Source organism: Cibotium barometz, chromosome 18, assembly GCF_041138505.1.
Source record: "Cibotium barometz isolate CiBa-2024 chromosome 18, ASM4113850v1, whole genome shotgun sequence".
Lineage (NCBI taxonomy): Eukaryota > Viridiplantae > Streptophyta > Polypodiopsida > Cyatheales > Cibotiaceae > Cibotium > Cibotium barometz.
This window is the reverse complement of record NC_141063.1, coordinates 7,547,928-7,572,775: the sequence shown is the minus strand read 5'-3', so window position 1 is coordinate 7,572,775 and position 24,848 is coordinate 7,547,928. Positions and strand designations below refer to the sequence as shown.

Below are 24,848 nucleotides of genomic sequence, written 5' to 3'. Positions count from 1 at the left end.
AGAGTAGAAAAATTTAAAAAAAAAAGTATTTTTTGAGTGCCGTTCCCTCCCCCGTCCCCGTTCCCTACTTATGGCCGTCCCCCGTCCCGTCCCTGTCCCCCGTCACCGTCACCGTCCCCCGTCCCTTGTGACTATGTGGAGAATACATGTCAAATGCATTCAAGGATTATATGCTTCAAAAGGGCATCAAACACCAATGTAATGTGCCTTATACACCGCAGCAGAATGGTGTAGCTGAAAGAAAAAATAGCTCTCTCATGGAGATGGCAAGATGCATGGTGAAAGCACAAAAATTGCCTCACAATTTTTGGATGGAAGCTATAATGTGTGCAACTCATGTGTTGAATAGGTGTCCAACAAAAGCTTTGAAAACCATAACACCATTTGAGGCTTGGTATAGCCGAAAGCCAACAGTGGATTATATGCGTACATTTGGGTGTTTGGCATATGCACATGTGCCAGAACAACTCCGAACAAAGCTAGATGACAAAGCAATGAAATGCATTTTTGTGGGCTACAGCAATGAGAGCAAAGGATACCGTCTCTATAATCCAACAACACGAAGGATTTTTGTCAGTAAAGATGTGATATTTTCTGAAAATTCAGAACAGCCCATGTACAGCTTGTATAAAAGTAATGATACAAGCATACAGGACATGTTTGATGGACTATTACCCATTGCAATTAGGGGGGATTCAGATCAGCCAGCCCCTACACAAGAAAATCCTCATGTAGAACATGTGGAACAGCCAGCCATTCGGCCCCCTTCTATGGAAGAAGTGGAAGATCTTGTCAGGGAAGAGCAAACAGCCATAGACACAGCCAAGTTAGTGCCAAGATGGTTGCTGAAAACTTTGCAAGAAAGCAAACTTGCAGCTCCACTCACAGGTAGAACAAGGGCTAGTTCGAGCCATGCATTGAATATACATCGTGGGGAGTCTGCATTAGCCATGGGTGGTCTCTTTGATTTAGAACAGCCTTCTTCTTATGAAGAAGCACATGAGAATGAGCATTGGGTGCAAGCTATGCAAGCTGAAATCTCTTCTATCATGAAGAACAATACTTGGGATCTTGTGGAATTGCCTAAAGGCAAGCATGTCATTGGAAAAAAGTGGGTGTACAAAGTCAAAAGGAAGTCTGATGGGTACTATTGACATGTACGAAAAATGACCACAATAAGATCAGTCATTGCATTGGCTGCACATAAAGGATGGAAAGTGCATCAATTGGACATCAAAACTACATTCTTAAATGGGGATTTACAGGAGGAAGTATATGTAAATCAGCCCATTGTTTTTGTAGTTCCTGGTGAGGAACATAAAGTATGCAGGTTACACAAAGCATTGTATGGGTTAAAGCAAGCTCCAAGAGCTTGGTATGATAAAATACATGCTCATCTAACCAGCCAAGGTTATGTGAATAGTCCAGCTGAAAGCACATTGTATGTAAAGAAAACTGGTGCCGATATTCTCACAGTCATCTTGTATGTAGATGACATGCTCATTACAGGTGCTAGCAAAGCACAGATTTCAGATTTCAAAGCTGATTTGAAAGCTGAATTTGATATGTCAGATTTGGGGCCTTTACACTACTATCTTGGCATACAGTTTATGCATACAGATGATGGCATTGTTATGCAGCAAACTAAGTACATAAAAAGTTTGCTAAAAAGGTTTCACATGGATGAATGGAAGCCCATTTCTACTCCAGTTACTATGCATGATATTGGAGAGCCTTTTGAGGCCGGCATTTACAACCAGGCAGTGGGATCTCTCATTTACTTGTGTAACACGAGGCTAGACAGACCTTTTGGGGTGTCTTTGTTGAGCAAATTCATGCACAGCCCAGGCACAAAGCATTGGCAAGTAGTCAAACACATTTTTCGTTATCTTTAGGGTACCCTGGATCTTGGTTTGTTCTATCCCAGGGGGGGCAGCTTGCAGCTTTATGCATACAGTGATTTAGATTGGGCTGGTGATTATGATACCAGGCAATCCACCAGTGGGAATTGTTTTTTTCTTGGCAGTTCATGCATATCTTGGTTGAGTAAAAAGCAACCCACTGTTGCCACATCTACTTGTGAGGTTGAGTATAGGGCAGTCTTCACAGCTACACTAGATTGTGTATGGTTGAGGAGATTATTGGCTGATCTTCGTGAAGCAAACGGCGAAAAAGAAAAAGAAAAAGAAAAGCTACGTGGATTTTTTTTTTTGAAAATGCTCAAGCGCCATGTATTTCATTTATTTTTATATTAAAAAAAAAGAAAAAAAAAGTAGAAGAAGAAGATGAGCTTTTTCAATAGTCTTTTTGAGAAAATCTCTTCTAGTAGATTTTTGGGGGAAAAGCATAGCTTTTTTCCCCTAACTTGTATAAATAAGAGGCCAAGGCCCTTGTATTCCACAACACATCTTGGGTGAAAGCTTGAAGGAGATCTCCTCCCCGTGGATCAAGGACGAATCTTCTTGGGAGTTGTGCAAGGGCTACGCCGACTTTGAATTATGAATAAATACCTGCGGGGGCGCCACGCTTTGGGTCCAATTGGTCTTGTGTGCAGGAGCACTCTAGCTCCACTTAAATATTTTCTTTTTCTTCCAAATTTATTATTCTAGTTCATACAGTGATTGTGAAACCGGCCTTCAAAAATTTGACGGGCGGTGAAACAAACACTCGCACACAAAACACTTCATCACCCATGGGAACTTGGAAAAGGAAAACAAACAGGGGAGCTAGAATGCTCATGCAAATAATACAAGGACACCGATTGGTCCCAAAACGCAGTGGCGCCCCTTGCGGTATTTCTTTACTTGAACAAAATTTGAGTACAAAGTACAATTTGTCGAATCCTCTACCAATAGGATTCCTTTTAGCTTTTCACCTAGGACTTTCCCAATAAGAACTCTCAATATCACAACAAAGCATTCCATAGAGAAGGCACACCTGTACGACACCTCCTTCCTTGAAAAGATCTTCTCCATCTCAACCATGGATCCCACAATCCTTTCCCAAACTGCAGTAGGGCTGTACCAAACCATATGTCCTTCGTATAGTCACAGCTTGCATGCAACCTTGAGAAAATTAGAACCTGTTCACATGAATCCAGAGGCATGCTTTCTACATGAAACCAAAGACCTGTATTTGATAAACCATAGACCTGTATCCATAAACCATAGGCCTTTTTCCTCGATACCAAAGTCTTGTTTCTTCTCAAAAGACCAATGTCCTGTTTCCATGACAGATAAATCCACATATGCATCATCCAATCGCGGTGCCAAAAACCTAGAGAGAGAAAGATAGAGGACGTGTCAAGCAATCCCTCAATACACATAGGTCCAAGTCGAAGAGCAACACACATCTCTTCCAAGAACAACATCCTGTGCATATGTAGCTTGATCCTCTGCATCCTAATCTCGTAAACAAAACCTGCTTGCGAAGAGAGAGAGAGAGAGACCCCTTGGCTGTTAGCCCCTTGGTGCCTCCTTCAGCTCACCTTCTTCAAGAGAGAGAGTTGTAGAGAAACTCCTGCCTAATGCCTGCCTGGCTGCTCATTGCTGGTTGCCCGTATGGTTGCCCGCTTGGTTGCCCCGTGCTGCCCATTGCTACCCGGCTCTAGTCCATACGCAGCAGTAGCAGCACCTGGCAGTAGCAGCAGCAGTTGGCGGTGGTAGAAGCAACAGCAGTTGCGCCTGGTGGCAGCAGCGCCCAACAGCAGCAGCAGTCCCATGCGCAGCAGCAGTTGCACCTGGCGGCAGCAGCAGCAGCGCCCAGCCGCCGCCGCCGCCGCTGCCGCCTATGCGCAGCAGCACCCATACGTAAACCATCCGACCACCCCCACATGGTGACCTTCCTCTTCAGCTCGCCACCCTTCTCCTTTTAAAGAGGCGATGCGTTTTTTTCTCAAAAACGCCAAAAGCAAAGGTTAACAAAAACGCATGCCTTTCAAAAATATAATAGTAATATTTTAAGCATCAAAAGGTTATTAAACCTTATAAACTTAAAAATCTCTTTTGTCCCCTTTCACACTTGGGCTTGGCCACACTTATGAGTTTTCCTTTTCATATTAACTGATGCCTGACCACACTGTCCATCCCCTGCCCGTGACCGTGCCCACCTGCTTGTTGTCCAGAGGGAAAAACACAGGGTCGTAACATACCCCCCTCTTGAAAAGTAGCGAGCGTCCGCGATTGCACTCAATAACACAGTAAGCATCCAAAAGATTTCCCATATGACCAAAGCAATGCCCCTCCAGTGCATCTGGGTGATGAAACAATCATCCTGAACAATAAGGCCACAATGTCACGTCGAAGTGACAAACAACTCTTGCTTGTTCCTTCAGAACCTGCAGCAAAAGTCTAAAACCAAGTGGAAACACGTAACCTGTGTTAGCCAAAAACAAAATCATGCATCATTCTACATATGACAAACATATGCATGACGCATATATGCATTCGCAAACAATATGCTCCTCAAGATGCTCTACCTACTCCAAAATAACAGTCTCAGGGTTGCTCGCAAGCCTTACACCCATGTATATCCCGCAGGACCCACGATTGATGGTACAACATGAGCATATGAAAGCACTCAATGCATCTAAACTATACATCCACGAAGTACTTCCCACATATGTACCTCTTGATGCTTCACCCACTCTAGTTATGGCCATCCCGCAGGAGCCACACTCAGTGATACACCATGAACATGGTAAAGTACCTGATGTATCATACCAATATACATGCATCTCATCCTGACACATCTAAAGTATTACCTAGTGTTCGTGTCTGTAACAAGGGAGCAGAGGTGCTACCCCCCTCTTGAGCATCAAGTAATGCTCCAGACCCATGCTCTGCTGAACCTGAATGAACCGTAGCAAGAGTCGGCTCCAACTGAAAGGCATCAAGATAAAGCTGCAATTCCTGAGGTGAATCTGCTAAGTCACCCTCCTCCATCCAGTTCGCATCCATCGGTGAATAGTTCTTTAAACTTCACAAGATAGCGACGGAAAACTTTACCTCGTACCTTTCTTTCCTTATGTGCCAGTATCTGCTCTGGAATAAGAACCTCATCAAGTTCCTCTGCTTCAACTGAGCCTCACTTGATACATCCACAGACACCCAAAACTTGCTTGCACTCCACCCAAGTGGTAAGCACAAGTCCCCAATGAAGCATAGTAGATCACCATTGCTGAACATAGAAAGAAACTGTCTTCCGAACCCATGAAGCCTCCGTGAAGATACCACCGGTGACGAAGTGTCGAAAGCCATAGCCTTCAATCCATCTTTTGCACCATAACACTTCAACTGCTTTTTGTTCTTGGCTGACTACTTCCTGTCCTTGGTGTCTTTTCTCCTGAGCTTCATCTTTAGCTTTTGCTCTTCACCTCATACAGGAAAAGACTCATAATTCTGCACTGTCTCTTGCACTGTCTTTTCACTTTCCTCATGTAGAAGCTTTTGATGTGATAACCACGGGCTCGCCTCCTTGAGAAAGTTGACGATATCCCGGCAATGGAACCATGAAACCGGCCTTTAGAAATCTGACGGGCAGTGAAACAAACACTCGCACACAAAACACTTCATCACCCATGGGAACCTGGATCAGCAAAACAAACAGGGGAGCTAGAATGCTCTTGCAAATAATACAAGGACACCGATTGGCCCCAAAACGCAGTGGCGCCCCTTGTGGTATTTCTTTACTTGAACAAAATTTGAGTACAAAGCACAATTTGTCGAATCCTCTACCAATAGGATCCCTTTTAGCTTTTCACCCAGGACTTTCCCAATAAGAACTCTCGTTATCACAGCAAAGCATTCCATAGAGAAGGCACACCTGTACAATACCTCCTTGCTTGAAAAGATCTTCTCCATCTCAACCATGGATCCCACAACCCTTTCCCAAACAACAGTAGGGCTGTACCAAACCATATGTCCTTCCTATAGTCTCAGCTTGCATGTAACCTCGAGAAAACTAGAACCTGTTCACATGAATTAAGAGGCATGCTTTCCACATGAAACCAAAGACCTGTATCTGATAAACCATAGACCTGTATCCATAAACCATAGGCCTGTTTCCTCGATACGAAAGTCCCCTTTCTTCTCGAAAGACCAATGTCCTGTTTCCACGACAGATAAATCCACATATGCACCATCCAATCACGGTGCCAAAAACCTAGAGAGAGAAAGATATAGGACGTGTCAAGCAATCCCTGAATACACATAGGTCCAAGTCGAAGAGCAACACACATCTCTTCCAAGAACATCATCCTGTGCATATGTAGCTTGATCCTCTGCATCCTAATCTCGTAAACAAAACCTGCTTGCGAAGAGAGAGAGACCCCTTGGCTGTTAGCTTCTCGGTGTCTCCTTCAGCTTACTTTCTTCAAGAGAGATAGAGAGAGACCCGCGCTGACTGCTTCCACACATGCAGCCACCTGGCGTAGAGGGCCTCCCATCTGACACCCGTCTGGCTGCCCGACTGGCTACAGAGAAACTCCTGCCTGACGCCTGCCTGGCTGCCCATTGTTGGTTGCCTGAATGGTTGCCCGCTTGGCTGCCCCATGCTGCCCATTGCTACCCGGCTGTAGTCCATACGCAGCAGCAGTAACACCTGGCGGTGGCAGCAGCAGCAGCAGTTGCACCTGGCGGCAGCAGGGCACAACAGCCCCATGCGCAGCAGCTGCACTTGGCGGCGGCGGCAGTAGCAGCAGTAGCACCATGTGGCAGCAGCGCATAGCAGCAGCAGTTGCACCTGGCAGCAGCCGCGCCCAATGGCAGCAGCCGCCTATGTGCAACAGCGCCCGTGTGTAAACCATCCGGCCACCCCCACACAATGACCTTCCTCTTCAGCTTGCCACCCTTCTCCTTTTAAAGAGGCGATGCTTTTTTTTTTCTCAAAAACGCCAAAAGCAAAGGTTAAAAAAAATGCATGCTTTTCAAAAATATAATAGTAATATTTTTTGCATTTTTTGTATGAAACTTTTTTTTGACATTCCTTTTTTGCTTGGTAGTGACTAGTTGACCATCTCAACAAGGACGCTTGAGCCTAGGTCATGGCCTAAATACATATTTTCATGTATATTCTATATTGAAAAATATATATATTTTTGCATTTTTGTATGAAACTTTTTTTGGTCGTTTCAAAAAAAAAATGAAACTTCTGAAACCTTTTTGAAACCCATTTCAAATAAGGCGTTTTTGAAACTCGTGGTAACTATGGTCCCAAGGTGTGAACTGAAGATAAAACGCTGATGTGCTGGACGGTAGCAGAGAGGGCTGTTGTCCCATGAGCTGAGGTAAAAACGCTGGTACGCTCTATGTAGCAAAGAGGGCTACTGTCCCATAAGCTGAGATAAAACACTGATGATATGCTGATGTAAACGCTGTTGATATGTAGCAGAGAGGGCTGCTGTCCTAATGATGTACTGATGTAAAACGCTGGTGTGCTGGAGCTGATAGGCGAAGATGATGAAGCAGATGTAGTGTAGGTGCCGGCAACAGAAGCAGATGATGATGTGGTACCGGATGTGTGCAATGATGTGGTACAAAATGCTGAATGGTCAAGCTAATCTATATATAGTAAGGGGGGCTCGAGCAAAAGGGCAGTTGGCCAGCTTCAACACCAAAAAAACATGAATAAAACCCTCCAAAATCCAGAATAATCCCCTTCTTAGGGCTGGACAAAATGCCATTTTCACACCCCCCCTCTGAGGCCAAAAAGGGGACCATGAAAGAACTAGATCGGAGTTTGGAGAATCAACTTCTGGTGAGAAAAATTGGTCCTTTGGGAATGTTGGTAGACGATCCATGCTATGTGCTCTCGAGGTCTTCAATCCTTTTGCTCACGATAGCTCTGATACCATGTGAGGGCAAAAGGACGAAAGGACGAGATGTACGAGAGATCAGAGCAAAACAACACAACATGAGATGGGTGAGTGAGTCTATATATAACGGTGAGTGAAAATATGTACAAGAGGTCCTCTGATGTGAGGAGACTCTATGACGAAGACCGGTGTAGAAGCAAAGACGATGTTGGAGTTGAAGCACGGTCAGTGACGAAGGCTCGGGTCGATGTGAGGCAAAGGCACTCAGTGAGGTGGTCGTTGTCGAAGGCTTGTGTCGGTGTATGCAGAGGCACTCCGAGGTGGTAGTGGGTAGTGGAAGGTGAAGTGATGTAGACTCTGGTGACAAGGGTGCTGCGGTACTTGAGGGGTGATGAGGAGTAGAGAGGGCTTCCGTCCCAAGTGGTGGTGTAGGCTCTGGTGACGAGGGTGCTGTGTTATGACCCTGTGTTTTTCCCTCTGGACAACAAGCAGGTGGGCACGGGCACGGGATGGACAAGTGTGAACAGGCATCAAGTTTGGGTATGAAAAGGAAATCCATATATGGTGGCCAGCCCAAGTGTGAAAGGGGACAAAAAGGGATTTTATTGTTTATAAGGTTTAATAACCTTTGAGGTTTAAAAATATTATTAATATTGGAAGCATGCGTTTTTAATCTTGCTTTTGGCGTTTTTGAGAAAGCGCATTGCCTCTTTATAAAGTGAAGGGTGGCGAGCTGAAGAGAACAGGTTGACGTGTGGATCATCGTCGATCATCATGGAGGGCATCCACTGGAGGTGGTCACCGTGCGGGACAGCGCCACTACGTGTGGTATAGGCGGACTACGAGGCAGCTACTAGGCAGGTGTCCAGGTAGGTGCGCAAGAGCTACAGGTGGCAGCTGCTGCTGCGCATGGGCTGTTGCTGGGCGCTGTTGCGCATGGGCTATTACAGGCTGCTGTGCGCATGGTCTACAACCGGCAGGTGCTGTTGCGCTAGGGTTTCAGCAGGGCACTGCTGTGCGTATGAGCTACAAGCAGGCGGGCTACAGTCAGCTAACGGGCGCGAGGTGGGCTTCAGCCAGTCAGGGCAGTCAGGCGGGTATCAGGTGGAGGCTCTTCTCGCCAGGTAGTTGCACGTATGGCACATATGGGCTTCAGCCAGCAATGGGCACAAGGCGGGAGACTCTCTACAATCAGTCAGGCATCCAAAAGGACTGCAGGTGGCCACAGAGACGCAAGGGCTGAACTGCACGCTTGACTCTATCTCTCTCATCGTGGATTGCAGGCCTTGTTTACGGGATTGGGATACAGAGGATCAAGTTAAAATGCACATGATGATGTTCTTGGAAGAGATGTGTTGTTGCTCTTCATCTTGGACTTATGTGTATTCAGAGAGTGCTTGACACGTCCTCTATCTTTCTCTCTCTAGGTTTTGGCAACCGTGATTTGTGGGTTTCTCTGTCATGGAAACAGGACATTGGTTTTCGAGAAGAAACAGGATTTTGGTATCGAGGAAACAAGCCACTCAAACTTTGATCAAGTAAAGAAATACCGCAAGGGGCACCACTGCGTTTTGGGGCCAATCGGTGTCCTTGTACTATTTGCAGGAGCACTCTAGCTCCCCTTGTTTGTTTCTTTTTCCAGGTTCTCGTGGGTGATGAAGTGTTTTATGTGCAAGTGTTTGTTTCACTGCCCGTCAGATTTCTGAAGGCCTGTTTCATGCTGTAATACCTGAGTGGTGGTGAGGAGATAAGTAGAGAGGGCTGCCGTCCTGAGTGGTGCAAGTGGTGCAAGCTCTGGTGACAAGGGTGCTGCAATATCTGAGTGGGAGAGAGAAGCAGAGAGGGTTGCTGTCCCGATGATGTGAGATGATGAGTAGAGAGGGGTGCTGTCCCAAGGTAAACTGTGGAAGAAAAATGTACTGTAGCTGAGAGTGGGCTGCTGTCCTAAGATATATGCTGATGATAAAATGCTGAGGTGCTGTACTGTAGCAAAGAGTGGAGTGCTGTCCCAAGGTGTGAACTGAAGATAAAACGTTGATGTGCTGGACTGTAGCAGAGAGGGCTGCTGTCCCATGAGCTGAGGTAAAAACGCTGGTGTGCTCTATTTAGCAGAGGGGGCTGCTGTCCCATAAGCTGAGGTAAAACGCTGATGATATGCTGATGTATACACAGATGATATGTAGCAGAGAGGGCTGCTGTCCAATGATGTACTGATGTAAAACGCTGGTGTGCTGGAGCTGACAGGCGAAGATGATGAAGCAGATGTAGTGTAGGCGCCGTGCAGATGATGATGTGGTACCGGATGTGTTCAATGATGTGGTACAAAATGCTGAATGGTCAAGCTAATCTAAATATAGTAAGGGGGGCTGCTGGTCGCATAGTAGCAACAGAACGGGAATGGGAACGGAACGAAAGCCCAATTAGGGGAACGGGAACGGGCCACAGGGGGAACGAGAGAGAGAGAGCGAAAGAGAGGAAAAAGTAAGTAGCCTTGTTGCCTTGCCTTGGAAAGTAGGAGTCGAAGTCTAAAGAGAGGAAAAAGTAAGTAGCCTTGTTGCCTTGCCTTGGAAAGTAGGAGTCGAAGTCTAAAGAGACTCGAGAGAGGAGCCTACTCGTGACTCAGAGCTGTCAAATACGCATGCCGCACGGGCCTAGGAAGTATGCGGGTAGGCGACAATACGGTACGTCTTTCAAGGATACCCACAGGCGGCTCGCGATAGCAGGTACACTTTCTCTCTTTTTTTTTTTTTTTTCGTGGCCAAACATAAAAAACGTTCCCCAAAGGGGGAACAGCAGCCAACGTTCCATGTAACCGTTCCCCCACATTCCCCCCCCGTTCCCTTGGCCCTTCCCATGCCAAATCGTTCCCCCATGCATGTTCCACCCGGTTTAGGCATCTCAGCCTTGGGGGAACGCGTTCCACCTTTCCCAAGGGGTGGAAACAGCGTTCCCTTGCTACAATGGCTGGTCAGCCCAACAAAAGGGCAGTCGGCCAGTAGCAAGACCAAAAAAACATGAACAAAACCTCAAAAATCCAGAATAATCCCCTTTTTAGGGCTGGACAAAATGCCATTTTTACACATACAGCTGCTATCCTCTCTCTCTCTCCTCCTGTTTTGATGTTGGCCGGATGCAATGGTGTGTTTTATTTCTGTTGGTTGCCCACAGGCTGACCGTATAGTGGTGGTCTCTTTCTTTCCTGCCTAGTTGGTGCAGAGGTGCAGGCTGTACAGTAGCAGCGTTGCATTCCCTTCTGCTAGCTGTCATCAGCCTACCAGTAGCCATACAGCCTACCAGTAGCCGTACAGCTGTGAAGTCTGCCCCCTGAAGTCTGCTCTCCCAAGCTGGTTGTACAGTTGTCCTCTCTCGCTACACTGGGCGTGTAGTGTTGAGTTGTTCCCTGGACTCCCTTGCACAGAGCAAACTGTGTACAAGAGGACTACCCTTGGTTAGATACAAGGATTGTTTGGACTGTTTTGGACGATTGATTTGGCCTGGCTTTGTGAAGAAAGCGTTGTCAGGACATGTGTGGAAAATCCGGTGCTAATTGCACCCTCACCTTGGATTCTTTGTAAAAAAGCTTACGTAATAAAGAGTTCCTACGGAGGGCTGGCCATTCCGGCTCAGCGTGCGGTCTATATTTTTATTTTGTGGCTTTTTGGCTATTACTCTCTGTTAGTATTTGAAGTGTTTCTCTCCTAGTGTGGGACCTATATTGGTTACAGTGGTATCAGAGCCAGCTTTTCCTGGAAGAGCATATTGTTCTCGGGAAAAGGAAGATGGCTAGGGGAGCACAAACTCCATCAGGAAAAGACACTTTGAACAAATCTGCTTTATTGGGACATGACTTGAAAGAGCTGTTTGAGAAGTTGATGACTCAAGGGACTCTTTGAGAAAACCTCAACGAAACATCAATAGAGTTTGGAAAACCAAAAATAGTACTTCTCCAGTGAACCGGGAAAACTTCTGGCCACGCTGTCAGAAAGAGAAGTGCTACTTAGATACTATCGAGATGAATCCGAAGATCGAAGATTCTCACACAACCCCATCTCTTCCTCTTGCGTTTGAGGGAAGAGCAACTCTTATTAGGAAGCCTCGCTCCAGGGTGAAATAGTATGTTGGTTTTGCACTACATAGCGTACCTCCTCTCACTTCTTTGTGGTAGCCCAAGTACACAGACTGTGGAGCAGGGGATCACATGACGGTCTTTTGCCCTCGTCTGATGACTACACATCATTTTGATACGAAGGCTTCGCTTGAATTACAGGCTCTTAGACAACAGTTTTCAGCCTCTCTTGGAAGGCATATTTTTTTGTAAAAAGGATGCTATTTTGGATACACCTCAGTTGTGTAGTTTTTGCTGGTATCCTTTGATTTTGCAAAGATCAGCTAAGTATTTTGGCTTATGTATATGCAATCTTTTTGAAATAAATATATATTCAGTTTATTTATTTTTGATCTTTCAAATAATTTGTTTTTGTCTTAATATCTTTCTTCGCTATTATTTCTTTATCAAATCTCTCAATTCATAAGTTCAGATTTTTCTGACCTTATGAAGGTATATATATATATATTCAGTTTTTTTGTCGGTTGGATATATGTTTTCACCCTTGCATGTATGTGCAAGGAGAAGCCTCTGGTTGTTTGTGTTGAGTCCACCTCTTCTCCAAGGTGTGTGGTTGGAGTACCAACACGGAGTGCACAGGGTAAAGTGAACTTCAGCCTACCTCTCCTCCAAAGTGTGCGCTTTGAGTACCGACATGGAGTGCATGTGGTAGAGTGGACATGATGCTTTGTCGACAGGGACTTATGTCTACAACAAGGGTCATGTGATCTAACATCTCGTTGGTAGAGGATTGTGTCTACACCAACTTTGACTCACTCATGAAAGGATGGTAGCTGTGGTGAGTGAAGACGTGAACTCATGGAAGGGTGGTAGCCCTGTTGAGTGAAATCTCGTGGAAGGGGAAACCCTAGTGACAAGCACTCGTGGAAGGGTGGTAGCCCTGGTGAGTGAAGTCTCGTGGAAGGGAAACCCTGGCGAGCATGTTTGGCTTCATGGAAGGGTAGTTGCCCTGGTGAACCAATTATACTCTTGTGCAGGGTAGAGGTACCTGTGAAGAGATGGACATGTGGAGCATGTTGTTGGAGAATGCACAGGCAGAAGCATAAATAGAACAAGAGAGAGAGTGTAGAGAGAGCTTGTGCACAAGATCACCTTTTATAATAGCAAACAACTTTACAATGGCAATAGCCAGCAGAAGTACGGATCCAACCCGTACCGTACATCCGTACCGTACGGGGATCCGTACGTACGGATCGATCCGTATGCCTCTTTTTTTTTTGTGCTTTGCTTTGCTTGCCTGCGATAAATGTTTCGCCTGCGATAAACATTTTTTTTTTGGGGGTTTTGCCTGCGATAGCGTCTGGACTCCGTACGGCGCACACCTTCCGGTAAGGGCCTCTACAGTCGCACTCTCTCTCTCTCTCTCTCTCTCTCTCTCTCTCTCTCTCTTTGCTACTGTCGTCGTCACCCTTGCTCAGGCCCCCAAGGCAGCAACATAACTCTCTCTCTCTCTCTCTCTCTCTCTCTCTCTCAGAGCCTTAGCCCACCCTCTGTCGACCGTGCATAGAGCTCTCAGCCTCTCTCTCCTTCAAGTCTCTCTCTCTCTCTCTCTCTCTCTCTCTCTCTCTCTCTCTCTCTCTCTCTCAGCTGAGCTGCCCACTAAATATTATGCATTGCATGATTGCTGAATCCTGATTGAAATTGTATGGCATTGTGCATTGAATTTGTCAGAGCAATCATGCATTGACTTGTGATTCTAATTTCTCACTTTTGAATTAGTAGGTTTTTGACCTTGTTGTGTCTCTATTTCGAAAGTTTTATATGTCAATGTGGACATGGACTGAAATTTTATGTAGGTGGCTGAAATTTCTGAGATTTTATGTATTTTTACCAATGGTACGTATTTTTACGTACCTTAAAATTTTTTCCGTACCAAACAACGTACAGTACGTACGGATCCGTACAGTACATAACGTTTGGAACCACCTTACTTGAACAATGTGCAAGGGATTGGATGGTGAAGTGAGCAATGAGATGCCTTATATGGTAGAGAAGTGAACCCGGCCGACTGCATCTAGAAACAGGCCGACAGCTTACGACTTGCTACACAAGGAAAAAATACATAAAATACCCAATAAATAGGGTAACCTCATAACACAGAGATGCACAAATTCTAACACCCCCTTTGCAGCTCATAGTGTGCAAGAGTCTAAAGAAGGTAAGTTGAAGATGCAACCATGGACCCTCGAGCACCGCGAATACTGGAATCACCTCGGAGAGAGCAACCGCCAACCTGTTTCCTCGAAAAAAAATGCCACCACGAACAACAAGGAACTTTGCTTGGCTATGAACTCCCGCACAAGTGTGCAGTGAACTCCAAGAATAGATAATGAGTTGCTGGACACACATTGCCCATAATCCCCAACAGTGGACGGAAAACACATCACATCCCAAAAGCCTTGAACAATGAACTCGGAACAGACCAGTTCATAATCTCTGCTACACCAAAGATAACCATGTCCTGCCAGATGTCTAATGCTTGGAACTTCTGGCTGAAAGTACATGGGGGAAACTGTAGGTATACTAGAGAAGTACACCATCTTGGTTCCTCCCGAGCCGGAAGCACCCTAGGAGCCCTAGATGTGTTACTAGAGGAATACTAGAGGAATCTATATCATTGTCGTTTGTCGTGTCTTTGCCCCTTTTTTGAGATGAAGACTTGCCCTTGGTCTTGTTCTTCTCCTTGGACAAACAATCCTTGGACAGATGTCCTCTCTTCCCACAGGAGAAGCATTGACTCCAACCTTTCTTTTGAACTGTGGAAAGTGCCTGGTCAGAACTGTTGAGAGACACCTTCATCTTACCCTGTGAGACTAGGACGGACTCTGCCTCCAAGAGTAGGAAGCTAAGATCATCAAAATCCAACTGAGTGGTGGTGACGTGGCACCACATCATACTCCGGGGGAAGCTTGGTGAGGATAAGTGCAGCCAGCTGAGCAGAGGACAAAGCAGCACCCATCGCCAGTAACTGGTCATGGATAACCTTGGCCTTCATGAGGAACGACTGCATAGAATTGCTTGCAGGAAATAACAAACCGTAGAGTTGCCCTTGCAAAGTAATTGCCCTCATCGACAAATCTCGTGCAAAGAGATCCTCCAATTTAGACCATACCTGATGGGCACTGGTGAGAGTTTGCACGGCTGGCGAGACCTCCTGTGTGATGGTCCGCACAAGCACTGAATGCGCCTTCGAATCCCGATTCTCCTAGTCTTGTAATTCCGCTAGGAATTCATCCTCTTGATCCTGGGTCCATTGCCTAGAGTTTTGAGGACGCTCAGGTTTCTTCTCGTTGCCCTGAACAATCTCCCACAAACCCTTGTGGATGAACCAGATCTGCATTTGCAGCTTCCAATGGGTATAGTTGGGTCCGTTCAACTCGTCATCCTTGTTCGTACAGGGGGGGAGCCATATCCATAGCAACAAAGTACACAAATCTCAGCACTCCAAGACTCCTTTCGAGTGCTTTCCAACGAAATGAGGCACCAGGACCAATCAGCCCCCTCTCAAATCTAAGAGAGAAAGAGGTTGGACAACAGCAAAACAGTCCTAGAACCACTGGGAACCTCCTAAGGACTTGTGGAGGAAGAAGAAAATGTAGTGCCACTTGTCTGGCAACACCTCATGCAAGAAACTCACCACAAATAGATGATGGAGGAGAAAACGCAGCCACAACTCCGCAACCTGCCTCAATAGAACAAAATGCAGCCTAGAAGGCTAGCCGACAGCAAGAAGATGGCTGGACCAGAAAACGCAGGTAGGGTACACAGTAACACAGCCATTGTTGCTGCTGATCTGCAGCCTGGAGAAGTGACGGAAGCAAACACACAGCATAGAAGAAGACGGCGAGCAGAATGTAGAGTGTTGGAGCAGCCTGAACCTAAGCGAGTGATACCATGTTGGAGAATGCATAGGTAGAACCATAAACAGAACAAGAGAGAGAGTAGAGAGAGCTTGTGGACAAGATCACCTTTTATAATAGCAAACAGCTTTACAGCCAACAGTAGTGTTGAACAATGTGTAAGGGATTGGATGGTGAAGTGAGCAATGAGGAGCTGCCTTATACCGTAGAGAAGTGAACCTGCCTTATATAGTAGAGAAGTGAACTTGGCCGACTCTATCTAGAAACAGGGTCCAGGCCGACAGCTCACGACTTGCTACAGAAGGGAAAAATACATTAAATACCCAATAAATAGGGTAACCTTATAACATAGAGATGCACAAATTCTAATCCTAGGGGTGGTGCCCTTATGGAGTCCAATCGTATGGCAAGATGTCTTGTGTTTATGTATTCTGTCTACTTTCTTTTTACAGGTACTCATAGCTACTTATGAATTTATCGATATTTGGGACACAGTTGGCTCTTATGCCTGTGTCTAGCTGTTACCAGAGTTGTTGACTCTTGATTATATCTTGGATATATGGATTAAGCCTCAAAGTTACGGGCAACTTTTACGAAGTTGGCGAGGTTGTCACTAGCCTGGACATTTCCCAGTATGAATGGTGCTTGGTGGCTGCAGAAACTTCTCGTGGAAGTTGTAAGATGCGGGAGCTTCATGGTCAAATCGGTAACTTCAATGCTTAGAATTTAGCAATCTTTCACGATGAATATAACGCACAAAATTGAAGGAGATGTGCAAAAAAGAGAGAGAGAGAGAGAGAGAGAGAGAGAGAGAGAGAGAGAGAGAGAGAGAGAGAAGAGGACACAGTATTGGGTCCCAAATACCCTTTGTAGGGCCCCCACCATGAAAGGTGTATTTGCTTTATTAGAATGATGTAAATCAGAAAATAAAGACGGAATCTTCACTTGCACTTTTCATCTTGGTTGAACCTTTCCCCTTGGCTGTCGTGGCCCTTGGAACGCAACAACCCGTCGTGAATTATGAAATGAATTAATTGATTCCTTGGCTGGGCTTTTTATACCCTCTCATGCTTCAAGTCGGCCAGCATAAACAAGTCGGCTTGCTGAAGAAAAGCTCATGACCAGTAAAAATAGCATTTAATGCTATAATAATCATCGTTTCACTCCATGGGAAGGGCTGGCCACCAAAACACAGATGCTGGGCTGGAAGACAGCCCATGTGCTGGCTGCCCACACGTGGCCGACAGGTTGTCCAGGGCCTAGGGCCTTGTTGGCTGCTTGTCGAGAGGCTCTAGGGCTGGCCGATAGCCCTTCCACCCCAAGCCAAGGCTGGTGGGCCCGGCCTAGGGCCCTCTTGGCCCCTTGGGAGTGGTTCTACACCTCCCCCAAGCCCACAACAAGAGCTCTAGGCTCTGCCTTGGGGTAGCCTTATGGGCTGGCCCCTTCTCTACGTGCATCCACATATGTCCAGCACCCGGTTGTAGACCAGATACACAGATCACCTGACATCATTCCAGAGGGAGACTCACAGTACGGACTTGCACTACTTCATGTACGGGACAACACTCACCTGACCTTGGACGCATAGAGTGGAACCCTGGTTGACCCATCTTGGACTGGGCTCACATGGGACCAGTTTCCACTCGAGGTCCTGCACCTTCTTGTTCAGATATGTCTACATGGCATCCAAGTGCGGGTTGCTCATGACATCCCCTTCTGCGTAACTTGACGGAAGCCGCATAGTCTCCAAATAGTCTGTCAATAAAGCCGGATAGTCGTCGAAGAACTCTGTCAAGCCATACCGCTTCGTGGGTCTTTCAGTCCTGAAACTTTGTGAGGAACTGTCTTTGTCTTCGGCCAGAGCCATGCTTGAAGCGGTGCAAAAGGATCTGTTATGGAACCATAACTTCAACTTCATCAACTATATTTGGTTTTGCTTCGTCTTTCACTTCTGAAGGGATTGGACTTGCATACGGTTTTAGCCAACTGACATGGAAGACATCATACATAGTCGAGCTCGGAGGTAGGTTTAACTTCATTGAAACCTCGCTAATCTTTCTCGGGATGGGAAAAGGACCGAAGTTCCTGAATGATAGCTTTGGGCATCGCTTGTCCACCTGTTTCAGTCTTTGCTTCATGATTTGAAGATAAACCCAATCTCCTTTCGAGAACTTCACATCTCTTTGGTCTTTGTTGGCTTGTTGAGTGTGGCCTCCTGCGCTTCAGCCAACTTGTCTTTCACTGACTCCAAAATCTCTTGGTAAGACCCGTCATTCTGTTCGCTTCAGGTACTGAAGACGAGGTTCTGGTCGATAGCAACTGGAATGGTCTTCCAAACGTTGCTTCATATAGAGTCCTACTAACAGTTGGAGAACTAACAGTTGGAGAAAAGGAATCATTCAAAACAACTTAAACTAAAGTCAAATATAATTTCCACTTACCTTGCTGATTGTGGACATAACACTTCAGCATGTCAGAGGCCAATTGGTTGTAGATTTCTGTCACCGTTAGTCTGTGGGTGAAATGCACTAGAAAAATTCAATTTATTACCAAAGTTATTAAACAATGCCCTCAAAAAATGATTGGTAAACTTGGTATCTCGGTTGACACTATGGTCCTAGGGATCTCACCATTGGGTACCAATGCCGAATGAACAAATGGGCAACATCCTCGGCGGTCACCATGGCCCTGCATGGGATAAGCATAACAAATTTGCTAAATCTATCAACAATAGTCAAGCACTGAGTATTATGCTTACCGGGACTAGGAGGCAGATTCGTGAGACAAAGTCCATCGAGATATCTTGAAAAGGTTCTTCGGGAATTGGTAAAGGTTGTAACAACCCTATCTTCTTCCCACGAGAAGCTTTCACTTTCTGACAAATGCCACATTGTTGCACATGTGCAAACACATCTAGCCTCATTCTTGGCCAATAATATTGCCTTTCTAACTTCTCCATAGTTGAATTCATGCCCCAATGACCACTAGTGATGGCGTCATTGGAGAAGAGCTGCACTGAATGACTTCATGACACAAAGTCCGGCTTTGTAGAAAAGCCAACTATCGAGTATCAAAAAGTGGCATGGTCCTGTGGCATCCAATGCGTGTTTCGACTATGTAACGAATTCTTCGGAATCTGCATACGTGTGCTTCATGTCATCTAGTCCTGTACCAGCAAGGTTGAGTCTAGTAGTTTGAATCAACGTCACTTGTCTCTTCCTGCTTAAAGCATCGGCCACTGGGTTGGCCTTTCCTGGAAGGTCCTCGATCATACCACTAAATTGCTGGAAGATCTGGCTCGAGCGGTGCTATCGCTAACTCCACTGTACACTTGGCTTTATTTGAATCCAACGTAATACTTTATGGTCAGTGCAAACTTCAAATTTACGGCCATAGAGGGAATGTTTTCAATGTTTCAGGGCCCGAATAACTGCGAGGAGTTTCCGATCGTGTAAAATTTTTTTGCGAGCAATAACTTACGAGATATGTAAGCTACTGGATGGCCATTCTGTTGTAATACACACCCAATTGCGATGTTACTCGCATCGGTGATCACCTGGAATGGCTTGTCCCACGAGGCAAGCGCTACATAAGGCGTTTTTGACAAAGCCACCTTGAGGTTCTTGAATGCCTCCAACGCTCATGGAGTCATTCGAATCCGTTGCCTCCTAGTCTTGACACCCTTTAGCAGATCGGTGCGATCCGCCGAGAGGTTAGAAAACTTGTCTATGTGGGTGGAGTATGCCTGGCATATATCCACAAAGGATCGGATCAAAAGCAATCTGTGGTACTTCCCAGTTGCAATCTTGGCCACCTTGGCCGGATCAAGTCGGATGCCCTCAGCATTGATAATGTATCCAAGGTAGTGAACCTCTAACAAATAAAATTCCGACTTCTTCTAATTGATGTAGAGCTCGTTGCTTTCCAGCAACTTCTGGACTTTCTCCACATCAATGTCATGTTGCTCAATGGTAGCTGAAAATACTAGTTATGTCGTCCAGAAAAATGAACACAATTTCCTATTAAGTCCCTGAACACATGCATCATCATGTGGTTGAATGTGGCTGGGGCGTTCGTCAAACTAAAAGTCATGACCATAAATTCATAGTGGGCCCGTTCTGTACGAAAGGTTGTTTTGGGGATGTCCCCCTCAACAATCCTCACTTGGTGGTACCCACTCTTCAAGTCCAGTTTCGAGAACACCTTGGTCCCATTCAGCCTCTCGAGAATATAATCTATTCGAGGCATCGGGAACTTACTCTTGATAGTCAGCTTATTGAGTGCACGATAATCGACACACAATCACGAAGACCCATCCTTCTTCTTGACAAACAAGATCAGTGCTGCAAATGGCGACACACTACAGCAGACCGCACAACTGCTATACTTTCTCTCTCTCTTCTCCTGTTTCGAAGCTGGCCGGCTGTGGTGCTGTGTTTTATTTCTGTGGTCGCCCCTAGGCTGACTGTACAGTGGTTGCCTCCTCCTTTCCCGCCTAGTTGGTGCAGAGGTGTAGGCTGTACAGCAACAGTGCGGCTTTCCCTTCTGCTGGCTGTCCTCAGCCTGCCGACAATAGACGCAGCCATACAGCTGTGAAGTTTTCCCCCTGCAGTCTGCTCTCCCAAGCTGGTCATACAGAAGTGCTTCTCTCTCTCTCTCTCTCTCTCTCTCTATGCTGGCGTATAGTGTTGAGTTGTTCCCTGGACTTCCTCGCACGGTGCAGACTGTGTACAAGAGGACTACCTTGGGTCAGATACAAGGATTGTTTGGATTGTTTGGAGGATCGATTTGGTCTGGCTTTGTGAAGAAAACATTGTAAGGACATATGTGGAAAATTCGGTGCTGATTGCACCCTCACCTTGGATTCTTTGTGAAAAACTTTCTACATAATAAAGAAGTTCCTATGAGGGACCGGCCGTTCTGGCTCAGTATGCGGTCTATATTTTTATTTTGTGGCTTTCTGCTGTTACTCTCTGTTAGTATTTGAAGTGTTTCTCTTTAAAGAGATGGTAGAGTGGTGATTATGGAGAGGCGCTCTTCATGACGGCGCGAGACCTATGGGACTACACTCAAAGTTGCTACTTGGAATTGTAATGGATCTCTACGTCTTGATGTAGGGGCTTTTGAGGATAGTTTCACTGGGAGGGACATCATCTTCTACTGTGAGACGCATCAGGCTCCTGGATAGTCCATGCCACATGTTAGTGGATACCGATGGGAGACAGCTTGTAGACAGGAGACTCGTTCAGAGCATAGAGGACGGGGCTCAGGAGGAGTGGCAGTACTGTTTAGAGAGGAGCTACAGCCACTGATACATATAGTCCGCAGAGATGAGCAGGCTAGGTACATGTGGGTTAGACTGAGGCCAGAGACGGGTAGATATCTCTACATTGCTATATGCTATTTTGCTCCTAGTACATCAGTGTATGCATCACCTAGCGGGCAGTCTCCCTTTTCTATTTTGGATGATGATATTTGGGAGTTCTCCAAGGATGGTGACATCATTCTCCTGGGGGATTTCAATGCCAGGACCGCCCATAACCAGACAGTATTTTATGATACCTCAGAGGAGATGTTGAGGGAGCTTGATGTTAGGGATATGGGCCTATCTAGACTATCACAGGATGAGGAACATACAGTGTATGGGCGGTATTTGATAGACATGGGGACTGCACATGGATTGGCCATCCTGAATGGCCTACAGAGATTCCCGACATCGGGCGGTTTCACTTGCTTTCCACATAGGCATGGTGCTAGTACAGTGGACTATGTTATGGCTCAGCCCAGTCTCATTCCCTCTTTTCAGGATTTTATGGTAGGCACTAGGCCGGTTGGAATAGCAGTGGATCATGCTATCTTGTCCTTCACTCTCACATTTCAGTTCAGCACCGCTCCATTGGGACAGGTCTCCACACACACTCGTTATACCTTTACGAGGGAGACTGACACCGTGTACACGGATGAGATATACAGACGCTTATGTGCCGAGGAGCCGGGACGGCCATTAGATGAGCTCACTCAGATATTGATAGATACGCTTCATGCTGCCTCATTAGAGGCATATCCCCATAGTCAGCCTACACGGAGACGATCTGGGAACATGCCCCAGAACAGTTGGTATGATGAGGAGTGCAGAGAGATGAGGATCAGATTACAGAGAGAGGTGCTCATGGGTGTTACCACTCACAGACAGTCACGGATTACCTTCCGGCACCTAGTGCGACGGAAGAAGAGGGCTTATCTTGCTCAGTTAGAGAGGGATTTGTATCAGTTATTTATGAGTCGGGACTCAGGCGAGGCATGGAGACTATTTCATGAGCATTCACCATCACCAGCCATTACCTCCACAGAGATTTGGGGTGAGTATGCAGCATCCATGTACACAGCAGCAGGACAGCCGCCCTTGCCAGACCCATCGGAGCCATGCCCAGAGACATGTGCTTTCTTTACTGCTGAGATGGTAAAGAAAGCTATTGACAGGATGAGGACTGGGAGAGCATATGATCATGATGGTTTGGTAGCAGAGCACTTTATTCATGTCAGAGATATGCTTGCAGAGCTTATTGCTATGATGTTTAACCGAGCCATGTGTGAGGGTTTTCCTGAGACTTGGAATATGTCCACGATTGTGCCTATCTTCAAGTCAGGGGATCCCATGCTTCCTGGGAATTATCGTACCATCATGATTGGTCACACATTGGCTAGATTATATGCATCTGTTCTTGAGCAGGAGTTGAGTAGATGGGCAGAGAGAGAGGGCATACGTGCATCAGGGCAGGCAGGGTTCAGGAGAGGTTTCTCCACTCTTGACCATATCTTGACACTCAGAGCTATTATTGAGGAGGGCAGATTATATGGCAGGAGGATTTATTGTTGCTTTGTGGATTTCCGCAAAGCCTTTGACATAGTACCGAGAGCCAGATTGATGCGCAGACTACAGGAGATGGGAGTGCCCACAGAGCTGATTTGGGGAATCATGGCTTTATACAGGACAGTTGTGGGACAGGTACGTACTACTCAGGGTATATCTGAGATGGTTCACTCCACTATTGGAGTGAAACAGGGCTGCCCCCTTTCTCCCACCTTATTTGGGATGTACGTGGATGAGGTTTCAGACTATGTAGAGCGGGAGGGTGACAGAGGAGCACAGCTAGCAGGGACATGGATTCCGGTGTTATTGTATGCTGATGATATTGTGCTGATCTCAGATTCTCCAGAGGGGATGCAGCGTCATTTGGATGCATTGCACACATTTGCACAGGATAGTGGATTGTCTGTTAACCTTGGTAAAACCAAGGTGATGGTGTTTAACACCACAGCACAGTGGGTTAGGAGGTCAGTACCCACCTTTACATATGGTCAGGAGACAGTGGAGTATACAGATGCATATACTTACCTTGGTGTGGTTTTCAGTGGCCCACTATTTTCCTTGAGGAGAGCAGCGGAGACGACATTGACCAGAGCTTATGCAGCATTGGGGAGACTAGAGAGGATGTGTTCGCAGGTTCAGTTTCACGAACCTCGAACAAAGCTCTGGCTCTTTGACACTTTGGTCACTTCAGCCATGCTGTATGGAGTGGAGATATGGGGACCCTCAGTGGATCACCACAGCCGAGCTGGTAGCACTGATGGATGGAGACATATGGAGAGGCCCTTGGTTTCTATGATTTCCCGGATGATTAGGGCTAAGGCCTCCGTACCACATGATATTATCCGTGCAGAGATGGCTGCCCCCCCATTGGTGGTAGAGGCACTCACTCGATTAGTCTCCTTTATACATAGCACTTGGGCTCTCCCTAGAGACAGATATGCTCGCTTAGCCCTGGAGTCTTCACGACAGTTGGCATCACAGGGAGACGGATCATGTTGGTATGCACAGATGACAGCTTGGTTCCAGTTGCATGGCTTTAGTATGGAAAGGCTACCTCCATTTCAGTACTCCCTGGATGCACCCTCCCTCTCTCTCACACGGGCAGAGATTACCAGACTTATCAGGCAGGACTTGATTCAGCTGGACACTAGGCTTTCTATAGGGATCATCTTCTCCAGCTCACGCAGGATGGGTTTGTGATTAGACCCAGCTACATGGATACTCATCTTTCTCATGGGGTACGGTGTGTTATTGGTCAGATGCGCACATCCTCACACCAGCTAGAGATTGAGACTGGCAGATTCAGAGGAGTACCAGCTGAGGCCAGGATTTGTCAGCTATGCCAGATGGAGCCAGAGACAGAGTTACATTACATATGTCACTGTCCAGTATATTATGAGATACGAGGCCGTTTTCACTGCCTGTTTAGAGAGGGTTTCGGACCACTTTCTAGAGTCATGAGATACCAGGATCAGAGATGCCTCGGATTATACTTGCTGGAGCTTCGTAGACATAGAGAGGGTCTCTTGAGAGGGACGGGATCAGAGAGGGAGACACACCTACAGAGGTAGATTACAGACTTCTTTCGACTAGAGATTGAGCAGTCAGGCCAGCAGGCATTGCAGCTAGCCCCAGAGTATAGCCGCACTAGAGGTACACTGATTGATCGGGCTATAGAGCTGGGGCGGTCCAGGCGCCCCAAGATGAGAGGCCCATCTCGACACCGGCGGAGACTACAACAGAGGATCAGGACCATACTAGCACAGCATGGGAGACGTCCAGTCAGAGTACTCACCATGGAGGACATTGAGGATATCCGCCATCGACCGATGAGAGACATCTTTGGATAGTGATGTGTATGATGCTTACCTTTGTTGCTAGAGTTTTCCTCCCAGATGTTATCCATTAGGAGCTCCTAGTACCGTACTTTTCCTCACAGTTATTTCAGTTTCAGTTAGTTGTTTTTTAGCTTTTCTTACACAGACATTGTATCAGATCCACCAATTGTTGTAACCTTTTTGGTCTCATAGGTCATTTTGGCCTTTTGAAGACGTTAATATTTCATTTCATTTCATTTCATTTCATTTCTCCTAGTCCAGGACCTATATTGGTTACAGTTCGCCATTCTGAGAATGGCATTTGAGTCTTCTAGATAGCTTGCACAGGAGGGCCATTGCA

At 46.3% G+C, this 24,848-nt stretch overlaps 1 protein-coding gene across 3 annotated transcripts in view; it reads left to right on the top strand.

The window, feature by feature from the left end:
- AT-HF (HIS HF) overlaps positions 1-24,848 on the top strand; it is a 117,583-nt gene that overhangs the window by 19,347 nt on the left and 73,388 nt on the right. The gene's annotated exons all lie outside the window — the stretch shown is intronic.